The following is a 15,453-nucleotide window of genomic DNA, read 5'->3' on the forward strand; positions in this document are numbered from 1 at the left end:
CTCAACCTGCTTCTACATTGTCAGCTATCTTTATCACAGCCTCACAATGTGGTAAAAGAAGAAAAGTCTATTTTCAGGGGGAAAATTCAACAAGGCTTCAGATATTTCCATGAAAAGAAGCTGAGTGCTATTTGCCAAGACAAACGGGAAAGGGCCTTAAAGGCATTTCATGGCTCCACTTCATGGCACTAATTTTCTGTATGATCATAAATGAAGAGGTTTAATTGGCTCATGGTTCAGCAGGCTGTAAAGGAAGCATAGTGGCTTCTGCTTCTGGGAGGATCAGGAAGCCTCCCAATCATACCAGAAGGCCAAGGGGCAATGAGATGTTTCATATGGCAGGACTAGAAGCAAGACTGAGAGAGGAAAGAGGTGCCACACCCTGTTATATAACCAGATCTCATGAGAATGCACTATCATGAGGACAGCATCAAGAAGATGCTGCCTAACCGTTGGTGAAAGGTCTGCCTCCCACCCCCACCTCCCACTGTTTCCAGGCAGCAGCCTGCTGCAGACGCAGAGTTCTTGGGAAACCTCTACTAGGGTAATGCAGAAGGAAAATATGGACTTGGAGCCCCCACACAGGGGGCTACCACCCTCCAGACCCCAGATTCATAGACCTACCAACAGCTTGCACCCTCTGTGTGGAAAAGCTACAGGCACTCAACACAAGTCCAGTCCATGAGAGCAGCCATGGGGGCTCAAACCTGCAAAGCCACCGGTGCACTGCCCTAGTAGGGGTTTTCCAAGAGGCTCTGCCTCTGCAGCAGGCTACTCCCCCTTCCTACTACCCACCACCCTCCCACCACCCTACAGCCAGTCTACTCCTTCCCACCCTACCCACCCCTTTTTCCCTTCCACATCCACCCCCACCCGTCCATGATTAAATCACTCCCTCCCACTCCCTCTCATACTCTAATCCCTCCAAACCCTTCCAATCTTTGTTTGCTACCCACTACTGAGACTGCTTCTACTTTTTCAGATATCTGTATAGCAGGTTGGCTATGTAGCAATAACAAAAATCCCATTTAAGGGGAAAAATTCAAGATTTCAGAAATTTGCATATAAAGAAGCCCTGTGCTAATAGCCAAGACAAAGGGAAAAGGGCCTTGAAGACATTTCACAGCTCCTGTCTGCAGTTCTAATTTTCTGTATTATTGTAAATAAAAGAGGTGTAATTGATTCATGGTTCTGCAAGCTGTGAAGGAAGCATAGTGTCTTCTGTTTTTGGGAGGAATCAGGAAGCCTCCTAATTATATCAGAAAGCCAAGGGACAATGAGATGCCTCCTAAAGCAGGAGTAGGAGGAAGGCAGAGTGAGGAGAGAGGTTCCACAGCCTGTTAAACAACCAGACCTCATGAGAACTCACTCACTCTCAGGAGGATAGCATCAAGGTGATGGTCCTTTATCATTTGTGAAGGATCTACCTGCACCATTTTATGACTAAATTTTTTTCCACCTAGGCCCCACCTCTAACATTACAGAATACAATTTCACATGAGTTTTGGTAGGGACATAGAGAAAAACCATATTATTCTGTCCCTGACCCCGTGAATCTCATGTCCTTCTCACACTGCAAAATACAGTCACTCCTTGCCAGCAGTCTCCCAAAGTCTTAATTCATTTCAGCATTAACTCAAAGTTACAAAGTCCAAAGTCTCATCTGAGTCAAGGCTAGAGCCTCTTTTGCCTATGAGCCTCTGAAATAAAAGCAAATTCACTGCTTAAGGGTACAATTGATGGTACAGGCATTGTGTAAGCTTTCCATATCCAAAAGGAAGACATTTTCCAGAAAGCTTCTTATTTCTATCTGAGACCTCCTCAGCCTGGCCTTGACTGTCCATGTTTCTGTCAGGATTTTTATCACAACCATTTAACCAGTCTCTTAGATGGTCCAAAAGTTTTCTCATCTATCTGTCTTCTTTTGACCCCTCCAAACTCTTCCAACCTCTGTCCATTACCTGGTTCCAAAACTGCTTCCACATTTCCAGGTATCTCTATAGCAATGCTCCAATCCTCATTTGCCATTTTCTGTATGATTTATTTTGAAAAAGAGGTTTAATTGGCTCGTGGTTCTACAGGTTGGACAGGAAGCACAGTGCTTCTGCTTCTAGGAGGCCTCAGAAATCTTTTAATAATCATGGAAGGCAAAGAAATAGAGTTGTCTCACATGGCAAGGGGAAAACACAGAGAGTAGGGATAGAGTTTTCAGTGACCAGATCTCATGAGAAGTCACTCATTATTGTGAGGATGGTACAAGGGGATGGTGCTGAACCATTCATGAGAAATTTGCCTTCATAATTCAATCACCTTATACCAGGATCAACCTTCCAATTAGGAAATATAATTCAACATGAGATTTGGTGGGGACACATAATTGAATTGCATCATCAATCTTTGAGTATAAACACATCCACAGCAGGCTTTATCCAGCCAACTTCTTTGAGACCCTTTATAGGGTTTGAGGTCTAGAGCACTAAAATATTCATACTTCAAAAAGCAATAAAGTGGTATTATCATTCTTCCAAAAGTTACAGTGGTAGTGTAGGCATTCATAGCATGATTTAGTTCACGTTTGCTACTGTTTCTATTCTATCACCATATTAACTGTTTCTTATACAATTCTGTATTCAGCTCGATTTCAGTTAAGCCCAAAACCATCCTTGAACTAGCTCTTTGCTAGTGTTATTAATCTGCTGTAGAAAGTATCCTTGAACTGGAAACAGTCCACAATTGAGTATCGAGTCATTCAACACTATCAATTCCTGGGTGACTTTTTGAAAAAGTAGTATCTCTTGTTGCAAGAAATGCTACATCTGTGAGTCCATGTCTCTCACTGGAATTGGATGGAAGTGGTGAATTTCAGCCAAAGTGGCCAGAGAAATCCTGTTCCTGTGATTCTGACATCATCAGCCTCTGCACCTCTATCTTCCCTTCTGCCACTTGTTGTCTGTTCTCCGTGACTTTGGTAAGAGCTTCCTTGTGTATGTGGATGATGTCCAGGATGTTGGTCTGGTGTCCCTGAGACAGCACTAACAGGTCCATGGCTGGGTCCAGGTCCTGCCTGGACTGATTGGCAAAGAGCTCATTGATTGTGTGGAAGGCATCTATACTGAAGTGGATGGCCTGGTCCAGCTCCAAGGCCTGGCTGAGGCTGAAGGAGAACTGGCAGCCTTCTGATGCTCTTTCTTAAAGCCTGTCACCATCACCTGCTTGCATATCAACTCATTGGCTGTGAAGTTGAGCTGAGGGCCCTGTTGTCCATCTTCTTAGTGAGGCACTTGAAGCCATCAATCTTGCTCTCCCACTCCTAAAGTTTGAATGTCACCCTGGGGGTGGGCTCAGGGCCAGGAAGAATCTGGCACTCACCATCTCATCCTTCTCAGCCTTCCTCTTGCTCTGTCTCCAGGCTGTCTCCTCAGTGCTGGTGGGGCGCATCAGGAAGTGACAAAAGATGTGGCACTGTGCCTGCACCCAGAAGCTGGCCATGTGGTTCATCCACCAGATTGGGCCCTTTCTGCACTTGAACATAGATGCCACTTCACCATAGATGCCTTCAACACTGTCAGTGAGCTCTTTGCCAATTAGCCCAGGCAGGACCTGGACCCAGTCATGGACCTGTTAGTGCTCTTTCAGGGACACCAGGCCAACATCCTGGACATCATCCACATACCCAAGGAAGCTCTTACCAGAGTCCCCCTCAAGATGGCCTGTGGTCTGCCTCTTGGCACCCAATAAGCCCGCAGTGCTATAGAAGCCCCGATGCATGGACTGGAGCCCCAAAGGCAGTGCACACCCTGTTCCTGAGCCTGCTGCTCATTTTCTCTCTGTGGCTCCATTTGCAGCACTTTTGTTGCACTGAGGCCTGTGCATGCCAGGCAAGGCCAAGCTGGTTCCTCAAAGAGGAACCAGCCACCTTTGCAAGGGTGTGCCAGGAGCCGGTGGACCAGCCACCAACCTCCTCACTCACTGCCAGTCAGGGTAAATCAGTTCTTCTGCCCTGGAGGTAGGGCCCCAGCACCATCTGCTTTTCCTCAGGCCTCCGCTCCATCAGCTGTCAGGTGGTGGTCACTCAGGCTGTGGGAACCTGGCCATCCCTGTTTCCTTGAGTGGGGGAGGTTGGTGACTGCTCCATCTGCTCCTGGCACACTCTTGCAGAGGTGGCTAGTTGTTCTTTGAGCCAGCTTGGCCTTGCCTGGCACACACAGGCCCCAAGTACTGAGAAGCTGCTCTGAGTAAGCTTGTCTTGGGCCAAATTCTAAGTCTGGCCAGGGCCACAGAAGGCCAAGTCTGCTGGGTGGTAATCCTGGCTGCTGCAGGGGGGCCCATGGTGCCCCTCCCTTCTCAGGGCTCAGCATGTGGTCCAACTGGGACAGGACCATTTAGGTATGGGACTTGTGCCCCAGGAGGAGGCCTCTGTCACACAGGTTGGGTGAGAAGATGTATGGCATGCTGCTGGCTGCCAGGGCTGTTGGGAAGCACGTTCGCCCTTCCCTCCAGGGACCTCAAAGTGACCAACTTCCCCTTTAAGAATGACTTCCCAAGGCCCAGGAGCCATCTGGGGCTGCAGGGCAGCTGGCCTCATGCTGCCCTGGCTTCTTCCATGTTGTGCTGGTCACTACCCACCAAGGGGGGTCAGAAGCAGGCACCATGCAGGGCGGTTGTCTCTGGACCTGCGTCTTGGTTATCATGGAGCTGGACTGGGCCTGGTGACAGGGCCCTGATGGGGTTGTCCTGGGTGGTCATGGGGGTGATCAGAAAAGATGCAGAATGGCATTGCTGTGAGGATGAATGAGATGACTGTCAGCACAGAACAGGCACCCAGTGAGTGTTCAGGGATTACCCTCAGTAGCTGCCCAGAGGCCAAAACCACCCACCTGATAGTGACTGTCCCCAAGCCAGGAGGAAGAGAAGAGAGCAGGTCCCACTCACCTGAGTCTAATCGGTCAGCTGTGTTGAGATGTGCCTCTCACCTGGAAAACGGTCCTTCATGCAGAGCCACTCACAGACACTGCTGTGTGTCTCTAACTGCTCCACAACACAGAGGTGATGGGGGCTCAGCAACAGTGACATTGTGGGGTGACACAACCCACCACAATGGGAGCCTGCTTGGGTCAACAGGGCCCAGAGTCAGTGTCCTCTATCCCCTGAACTGACATGTGCATGCAATGTGTTTGTGCATGTGTGTGCGCCCGTGCGTGTGTGCACGTGTATGTGTGTGTATGCGTATGTGTGTGTTTGTTTGTCTTGCTTCTCTGGCCAGGCCTAGCTTCTCCACTCACGGGTGCACCCAGGTCCTCATCACTGTCACCACCAGGGTGCATGGCCAGCATTAGAGCCTCTACAGGTTCTCCCCAATCTCTGCCCTCCCCACCCATGGTGGTCTTGGGGATGCAGACAGAGGAGGGGCACCCGGTAGAGCAGAGAAGGCTGGCACCCTCTCTAGGTGGAACACAGGTCATGTGTAAAGTTGTAGGTCTGCCAAGCAGTGCCGGATTCAACACATCTTCTCACCTTCTCTTTCCAGCCACCCTCCAGGGTGCCCTGACTCACCTTCCCTGCAGATGGAGGCAAGGAGGCTCCACAGACAAACCCCCTGCCTGAGGTCACATAGTAGCCAGCTGCCAGGTTCCTACTGACCAGCCGCCCCTGACCAGGTTCCCACTGATGAGGCCCCTAATGACCACTCCTCCATTGACCAAGTCCCACTGACCAAGTCCCCACTGACCATGTACCAGGCCCGCACTTAAAAGGCCTCATGGACCAGACCCCACTGACCAATTTCCCACTGACCTGGTCCCCACTGCCCAGGTTCCCACTGACAAGACCACAACTTACCAGGTTGCTACTCACCCGAACCCCCACTGAACAATTCTCCATGGATCAGTCCCCAGCTGACTGAGCCCCCTCTGACCAGGCCCTCACTGACCAGACTCCAAGCCACTAAGGCCCCACACTGAGCAGGCCCCTGGTATACTGTATATGCCCCACCAACCAGTTTTTCATTGTTTATGTTCCAACCAATCAGGCCCCACTAATAAGGCCACCACTGACGAGGTCCCCCCACTGACCAGGCTTCCAATGACTAGGTTGCCAGGTCCCCACTGATGAGGCCTTTACTGAGGAGGCCACCACTAACCAGGCCTCTGCTGATCAGGTCCCAACTGACCAGGTCCTGATGACCAGGTCATGTCTGACCATGGTCCACTGACCAGGCCCCTGAGCGGTGCTCAAAGTCTTATTACAATGACCCCCTCAGCTCACAGACCCTCCCTCCCTGCATGTGTGCCCAGAGGTCAGGCCCTGGGGATTTTTTTGGGACACAGCCTTTCCTCCAAGACACAGGGAGAGAAAATCAACCTCAGGCTCCAGGTGCCGAGTTCCAGACTCACCCCCAAAGGCCCTCTAGGCCCATCTCAAAGGAGACAGTGAGGTGGCCTGGCACTGCCTGGACATGCCATCTACCTTATTCCTGAGTGTCAGAGTGTGAGGAAGGGAGGGACATTTGGCAGATGAGACATGCTGTGCTGTTGGGTCTCCCAGGGTCCTTCCCACAGAGCCCCGTTCTAAAGTTACAGCACAGAGGCTACAGGAAGACTAATCCACAACCTTTGAGGCTCAGCCAGGGACCACAAGAGGACTGTCCCCAGACAGCCAGAAGGTCCCTTGCTAGTTTCTTTGTACCTCAGTGGATGCAGCAGTTGTTCTTCTGTTGGGGACCAGTGACCATGCACTGGGGAGGGCTTGCCTGTGCTTCCTCAGTGGCTCCACCTCTGCTTCTAAGAAAAATTACTCATTCCAGCACTGGGGCAGAGAAAATACAAGATTAGCTTAGAACATCTTCTGCCAGAAAGTAAAAAAGTGCTGACAGAGTAATGGGGACAAATCAAAAAGACACAAAGTCAGCTTGGAATGTCTACCACTGGCCTAATCTTGGGGAACTGGAGCACCACAATCATGAGCTTTCCCTTCTCCTTTATTTATTGGTTTTATTTCTCCATGTAGAACAAAGAAGAGAATAAGAAAATAATCATCTGGCAACCATCATAATAGTAATAAGTGTTCAAACACAAGTCATCCATGAAATGCTAAATCTAGTGGGTTCTGAGGAGTAACCAGATATCTACAGAGCCTCAAAGTATCTCCATACAAAATACAGTTGAACTACAAAAACAAAATCGTAGCATTAGCATGGACAAACCTGGCAGGTACTCCTTAACTCTCCTAAGTAATAAAAACTGTAAAATGCAAATAAGCCTTCGATGACCTTAACTAAAGTATCAATGATGACTTGGTTTTTTGGCTATTTAAACAGCTGACATTTGGGCAATTTGAGTATGTCAAACTCAATAATACTTGTTTTCATTTGCAAGATCTACTTAAAACTTAAGGAGGTTAAAAAAACATTATTTAAAATACCCTATAAATTATCATCGTACATATGATACAAAAATATCCTACTTCAGTAAATATTGTAATGTTATATATTTTATGAGAAACAATTAAAATGTTGTGTAAATAGCCCAGTAATAAAGTTTTATAATCTTTTAAATCATACAATTTTTCCTTAAGACTTTATTGTTGAACATTCTCTTTATTAGATGTGGCTTACCAGTGGATTCTAGAGAGGAAAGTAGATGGGAGCAAGTGTCCAACACAGCAACAGCTGGAAAGAAAAAGAAAGAATTATGTTCTTTATCCAAAACACTTCAGTTAACTAAGTGTGAGTTTAAAAATTAAAGAGTTGAGAACTTTATCAGAGTTAATAAGAATGGGAAATATGTATGTACATTTACAATACAAAATTACTATCTAATAATTTACACATGGCATTAATTCTAATTGTGTTTAAATATCAGAGCTTTTTCATTCTTCATTCATGAAATCAACAGCCACGTGCTAAGGTACTAGAACCAGCACTGGAATTACAAGATGAAGATGGTGTGGTCCTCTCTCAACAGTCATATGCTATAACCTAAAAAACCAGACAGGCAGGTAATGTCCATATAGAGTCATAGATACCATGACAGGTATACAGCAGGGCACTACTGGAACACACAGAAGGGACACCTACCCACTTTTATGTCAATATCATGGGCTTTCTGGTGGAGGAGATAACATAGGTTGATACCTGAAGGACAAGGAAAAGCTTGCCAGATAGAGGGAAGAGGTGAAGGCAAATAGCCTGAGGTGAGGAAGAGCCCTGTGGAGTTCCACTCCATACAGTTTGGTGCTGGAGCAAAGGGCAGAGTGTGGTAAGTGGTGAGAGACAAGGCTGAGTAACTTGACAAGAATCACATTGACATGGGTGTTTTTATTTCATGGTGAAACATTTGGAATTTTTCCTGAGAACAGACATAAGCCAATGACACAGTAAATGACAGGAGATTTAAAATGTCTCCTGTCAAGTGACTGCTTATGAAGGGTTATTGCTCAGCTAAGGATTTCAAAATGAGTCTGAGGTCTGTTGGCCTTCAATCTCTGCCAAAACCCTGAGAACTTGATGATGCCTGTGTTTTCTGAGAATCGTTTCAGTGTGCTGGCTGACAGTTCCATGGGGATGGCAAAAGGGAAGAAATTGCAGAGCGAGTGAAAAAGAGATGCACAGACTTCTTGGGAATTTTTTAAGCTATGGAACATGATGAATTTATGGTGCATAAGTACAGTCTTCTCTGTGAAAGTTTTTGTTTTCACATCTTTCATTAGATGTGTGTAAGAAAAAAATACTTGATATAGTATCTACTAGCCCAACAATGAAAAGGAATGCCATTTGCTATTTACACTTTATTTCTAAAATAAAACTAAATTTAATTTAAAAATTTTGGCAACATACTTCTCTTTGTTTCTCTAATTATTTGTTTTACACAGTCCAGCTCCATCTAAAACAAGTAAAAATAATAATAATGTTTAAATTAAACAAGAAACATTATAATGAAAATAATATATCACTTACAAAATGTGGCCTTTAGTATTTTTAGTGACTAGACATAACTTGAAGTTTGCTTAAATAGAAAAATAATCACATAAATAAAGTAAAATTTCTACTTATTTTAAGCTTAGATAACAGAGGATGTATCTGTGTAATGCTGTTTAGAGTAATCGGACAAAAATACAGTTAATATTGGTCTACTGCATATACATGATTTTAGAAAGGTAGTGTTTTATTAGTACAAAGGTTAAACAATGGCCAGGCATGGTGACTCATGCCTGTAATCCCAGCACTTGGGGAGGCCAATGCAGGCAGATCACGAGGTCAGGAGATCGAGACCATCCTCGCCAACATGGGGAAACCCTGTCTCTACTAAAAATACAAAAATTAGCTGGGCGTGGTAACGTGCACCTGTCCCAGCTACTTGGGAGGCTAAGGCAGGAGAATTGCTTGAAGCCAGGAGGTGGAGGTTGCAGTGAGCCAAGATTGCACCACTGCACTCCAGCCTGGAGACAGAGTGAGACGCTGACTCAAAAAAAATAGTAATAATAATTAAATAATTAAAGTCATCTTTTGCAATGAATGCATTGCTTTGAAATTCTTAGCGAAACTCTGCCCTTTATAAAAGTTTAATCCATTTTTTACTTCAATAAATTTTATCTTAAAATGAAATTTCTATTCTCTACTTATAGTAAACTTTTTTTATAGTAAATTTTTCTTGTTTTTTTTTTTTTTTTCTAGTTTGTATTCTAAATTACGGCAGTACCTGTGTAGGTTTCTTCCAAAGGTATATTGAGGGATGCCGAGGTTTGGAGTACAATTGAACCCATCACACAGGTAGTGAGCATAGGACCCAATAGGCAGTTTTCCAACCCTGGCCCACTCCGTCCCTCCCCGTTCTTATTTCCCAGTGTCTATTATTCTCATGTTTATGACAATGTGCACCCAATGTGTAGCTCCCACATGAATGAAAACATGAGATATTTGGTTTCTGTTTCTGCGTTAGTTTGCTTAGGAGAGTGGATTCCAGCTGTATCCATGTTGCTTCAAATGACATGATTTTGTTCTTTTTATGGCTGCATAGTATTCCACGGTATATATGAAATTTCCCATCTAACTTGGATTTTCAATCTACCTTGGATGCACTTGGATTGACTCCATGTCTTTGCTATTGTGAATAGTGCTGCAATGAAAATACATGTGCATGCATCTTTTTGTTACAATGATTTATTGTCCTATCAGTACACCCCAGTATAGTTATGGGGTTGCTGCATCCAATGGTCATTCTTAGTTCTTAATTTCCAAACTTCTCTCCATAGTAGCTGAACTAATTTACATTGCCACATACAGTGTGCATTCCCTTTTCTCCACAGCCTCCCCAACATCTTTTTTGGTTTGTTTTTTTTTTGTTTCACTTTTTAACAAAAGTCATTCTGACTTGTGATGTTTTGTTTCACATTTTTCTGGTGATTAGCAATGGTAAGCACTTGTTAATATGCTTGTCAGCCACTTACATGTGTTATTTTGAGAAATGTCTGTTCATGTCCTTTGCCCATTTTTACTGGTGTTATTTATTGTTTGCTTGTTGATTTGTTTAACTCTCTTATGGATTCTGGATAATAGGCATTTGCTGTATCCATAGTTTGTGAACATTTTCTTCCATTCTTTAGGCTGTCTGTTTAATCCTGTGATAGTTTCTCATGCTGTGCAGAAGCTCTTTAGCTTAATTAGATCACATTTGTCAATTTTTGTTACTCTTGCAATTGCTTCTGAGGACTTAGCCATAAATTAATTGACAAGTATGATGTCCAGAAGAGTATTTCCTAGGCTTTCTTCCAGGATTTTTACAGAGGATGTGCTCTTATGTAAGAAAAGCACAAACCTTTTTTTTTTTTTTGAGATGGAATCTCCATCACCCAGGCTATAGTGCAGTGGTATGATCTTGGCTCACTGCAACCTCCGTCTCCTGGGTTCAAGTGATTCTCCTGCCTCAGCCTCCTGAGTATCTGAGATAACATACGCCTGCCAACATGCCTTGCTAATTTTTGTATTTTTAGTAGAGACAGGTTTCATCATGTTGGCCAGGTGGGTCTCAAACTCCTGACCTCAGGTGATGTGCCTGCCTTGGCCTCCCAAAATGTTGGGATTACAAGTGTGAGCCACCGTTCCTGGCCAAGCACAAAGCTTTTAACATAAAAATGGAAATGAACATTTTAGGATTTTGTGTAATTTATAAAATGCAATTATTTTGGATTCTACTATAATAAACATCCATATATGGGGTAAAGTGTTTAGATGCCAATCATTCAGTTGTGATTATGAGTGGGAAGAGTTGAGATGGTGCAAATAAACTTTTTTAAAAATTTTTTATTTTCAAGACGTAGTCTCGCCCTGTCACCCAGGTTGGAGTGCAGTGGCGCAATCTCGGCTCACTGCAACCTCCACCTCCTGGGTTCAAGCAGTTCTCTGCCTCAGCCTCCCTAGTAGCTGGGATTACAGGTGCCCACCACCACACTTCGCTAATTTTTTTTTGTACTTTTAGTAGAGGTGGGGTTTCACCATCTTGGCCAGGCTGGTCTTGAACTCCTGACCTTGTGACACACCTGCCTCAGCCTCCCAAAGTGCTGGGATTATAGGCATGAGCCACCATGCCTGGCCGGTGCAAAGAAACGTTAAAAATGACATGAGCTGGGCACTGTGGCTCATGCACTTTGGGAGGCTGAGGCAGGCAGATCACAAGGTCAGGAGTTCGAGAACAGCCTGGCCAATATGGTGAAACCCTGCCTCTACTAAACATACAAACATTAGCTGGGTGTAATGGTGGGCCCCTGTAGTCTCAGCTACTCAGGAGGCTGAGGCAGGAGAATCACTTGAACCCAGGAGGTGGAGGTTGCAGTGAGCCGAGATTGTGCCACGACACTCCTGGGTGACAGAGTGAGATACTGCCTCAAAAAAAAAAAAAAAAAAAAAAAGGTGGTATGAACCACAGCTAAACTGCAATCAATTAGAGAGTAAGCCAAAGCATCTCAAAGTATATCGTCAGTTATCAGGCAATAACGTGCAATTTCTAAAACCTAACTTAAATGCAGCTTTTAAAGATATTTTAAACATGTCAGTTTAATCACATTTATTGAATAAACTTAACAAATGGGTATCTCTTGAAAATGAGAGCTCCAGGGAATTAAAAAATGTAAAGTTCCCATTTTCTTTCTGTGTTAACACAGCTAATTATGATCTTTACTTCACATGCATAAGTCAACAGAACAACTCAGTATTTCACCAAATTAAAGACAAGAATTATATTAGAGAAATGAAACCCAAAAGAGAAACAGTCATATATAACTAACCTCAGTCAAGTAGTTCTTGCAGTTATTTGAAGTCTGAGGGTTTGAAGTGGAATTCTTACAGGCATTTGGGGAATATATTTTCTGTTGAGTCCTATACTAGTAAGATTTTCAACACAAGGTGACTCTGGGCCTCGCCTTGTAGGAAGAGTGCTGAGAAAATATTTCACCCACTCTTTCTCCATAAGGAGTTTGGTGCTGATCATTGCTATTTTCTTATTCGATCTGTAAAGATAGCAAAGACAAATGCTTAGTATTTCATTTTTCCTTATATAATTCTTAATGACTTGGCAGTTTTTAAAAATTTGCCCTGAGAGTAAACCAAATTACCCACTAAACAGTGTTTTCACACCAAAGATGTGTGAGAGCATACCTGTTGTAAGGAATTATACTTTTAAAATCATTCTAAAGAAGCACCTGTGTTTCTGAGGTGATTTATACTGAACATGCAGCTCAAACAAAGTAGACAGGGAAGAGAAATGGCTATCAGTCATGTATGGCACAACAGGTAAAACTTGCTGCCTTCTAAAATGGCTCTACTTGTAAGATTCTGAAGATTCCATTTGAAATACTTGTATTTAAAGTGTAACAACGTGGGAAAAGGAATATGTTGATTTGCTTGATTATAAGAACCACTTCACTAGAAATAATTATATCAAAACATCATGTTGTACTCCTTAATGTAGGTTAAGAAAACTAACAAAAAAAATCTAGGAATACTTGTGTTTAGTAAGCCAGTTTTAGGTTTCACCCTTGTACATTTCACCAATTATCTAGGACCAATTAAACATTTGGTAATGAGGAATAATTCAGAGCAACAACTCCTAGGGGAGAACTAGATTGTTTGGTTGTTGATCAAAAAGAACTAAAACATCTCTGAAGGCAATTAGCCCCCAGCACTGTGACCAAGGCACTGGAGGTGAGGCTTGTTCTTTCTGCCTTCCCCACACCCCTTCAGGCTGAACAAGGTGTTATTTTTCAACCACTTTGTGAATTACACTTCTTTAAATTCCTGTGATAATTATTTCCTATTTCACAAGGATGCCTTTCTGTAACATCTTGAATATGTTACACAAATAGTCTTTCTTGAGGCATCCTCTAGTGATAATACTAAAGATCACACTCAAAAACGATTGTGCCCAGAGTAGCAGTACCACTTGACACTTTGGGTTTAGGTTGTGATCTACTGAAAAATAAACTCATTAATATTACTATTTAGGGAAATTCTGACAAGTAATTTAAAACAAGATCACTTTATTAATTATAAAGCTTCAAAAATACTTAGTGAAAAAAACTAACAGATTAAGTTAACTACAAGAGACTTTTCAGGGGAAAAAAGCCATACAAAAGCAAAAAAAAAAAAAAAAAAAAGAAAAGAAAAGAAAAATGAGAGGAGAGACAGAAACTATCCTTGACTAACATTTTAAAGGTAAGATTACTTACTACCATTATTTTCCAAAATTACATTGTCAAATTAGCATTCACTTCCTACTAATATCCTGAAGCCATATCACTAAAAATTATACTTTCAAAACAAATTAATGAGCTTAATTCATTTTCTATGAGTGTATGTTTGGACTTACTTCGTTAATTTTTTTGACATGGAATTGTTAGCTTTCAATGCTGCTGTAAAGGCTTCCTTATATTCTTCTAATTCGGTTGTAACCTCTTCATAAGTAGTTTTCATTTTGGAGAATTTACATTCCACATCTTTAAGTGTGAGTTCCTTCTTATTTAGTGAAGCCGTATTATCCTTGTTTAACTGCTCTAATTGTTTTTCATATTATGCTTGTTTCTAAAACAAATGAAAAGAATATACTTTTAAAACACTTATAACCTAATTATTATATGTTTGTTGCCTTTCATTTTGAGTCAGTGATTCAAAGAGCAATTTTTAATATGTTAAAAAAAGAGACTGAAGCTTAAAATGTTTATCAGCAGTATCAAAACTAATAACTGAATTCAGAATTAAGTCTGATTTATAAAAATTTGAAATCATAATTATGTTAGTATTAATGTAATCTGGTCATATAAAAAGCAATAGAATCCATTCATAATTTTAAAAAGTGATCAACGAACAATGTAGCTTAAGACCAATTCAAAAGTATCACATAATTTCTAAATCACAACTTTTTCTTATGCCAACTGGTCTTAATCATCAAATGACTCCATAGTAAGAATCATTACTCTGAAAGATTGATTTTGTTGTAATAATAATGGAAATTTAAATATTTAAAAGAAAAAACAGACACCATTTTTTTTCTAGAACTCTACAAAGCAAATTGCTACAAGAGAGGCAGAGGAAACACAATATACACATATCCAAAATATAATTTGCAGTGAAATAAAGGAAAGCACATTACAGATAAACTTACCTGATTTAAAAAACTGACCTGTAAATGGATTTCTTCTAATTTTTCTACTGCCTGCACTGCCCTTTCATCTAGCTCCGATTTATATTCTTGTAGTTTACTAAGTTCTACCATATTGTTTTCCATATGTGTCTTAAGATTTAATATTTCTTCTTCCAACATCTTTTTATCCTCCTCAAGTTTTTCACATTCCTGTCGTACTTTTTTCATATATAATAACTCCTGTTGAAGAACTTGATTGTCTTTAGCCAAATTGACACATTTTGAAGATACAGCTTCCTTCTCTGCTGTAAGATCATCAAACTGCATGAATAAAATAGTATAGCTTGATAATGAAGTAGGCTGAGAATAATCTAATACAAAACCAACAGCAAATTTTGAAATGCATTTACTTGGAATAAACTGTTATCTGTAATGCGGTACATTCTTCAAATGTGAACCCTTAAATTACTCAGAATTTTAAGAACAAAGTTAAAGCTACCATGAGTCACAAAAATACATTATTTAACTATCATCATCTTTGCCACAGAACTTTTGCACTTCATCTTTTATTTTTCTGATAATTTATTTTTGTTCTTCCTTAAGTGGCACTAAGTTATCTCTTAGTAAAAAGTGTCTGTCCCCCTTCCCTCATTATCATTCCCCATAATATGTCAAAAAAAGTTTCAGAGTTATTTAGGCCAAATATCATATTTATTTCATTTATTTCATTATTTAGGCCAAATATCATATTTCAGAGATATTTAGGCCAAATATCATATTGAGTTATTTAGGCCAAAGTCAATAAATGGCTCTAGGAATAAGACTT

The 15,453-nt window shown here is 41.9% G+C and overlaps 1 pseudogene; it reads right to left on the bottom strand.

Moving 5' to 3' along the window:
* Positions 1-907: 907 nt before the first annotated feature.
* Positions 908-15,453, bottom strand: part of LOC129057625 (ankyrin repeat domain-containing protein 18B-like) — a 31,114-nt pseudogene continuing 16,568 nt past the window's right edge.

The sequence above is a fragment of the Pongo abelii genome, chromosome 12 (assembly GCF_028885655.2).
Source record: "Pongo abelii isolate AG06213 chromosome 12, NHGRI_mPonAbe1-v2.0_pri, whole genome shotgun sequence".
NCBI lineage: Eukaryota > Metazoa > Chordata > Mammalia > Primates > Hominidae > Pongo > Pongo abelii.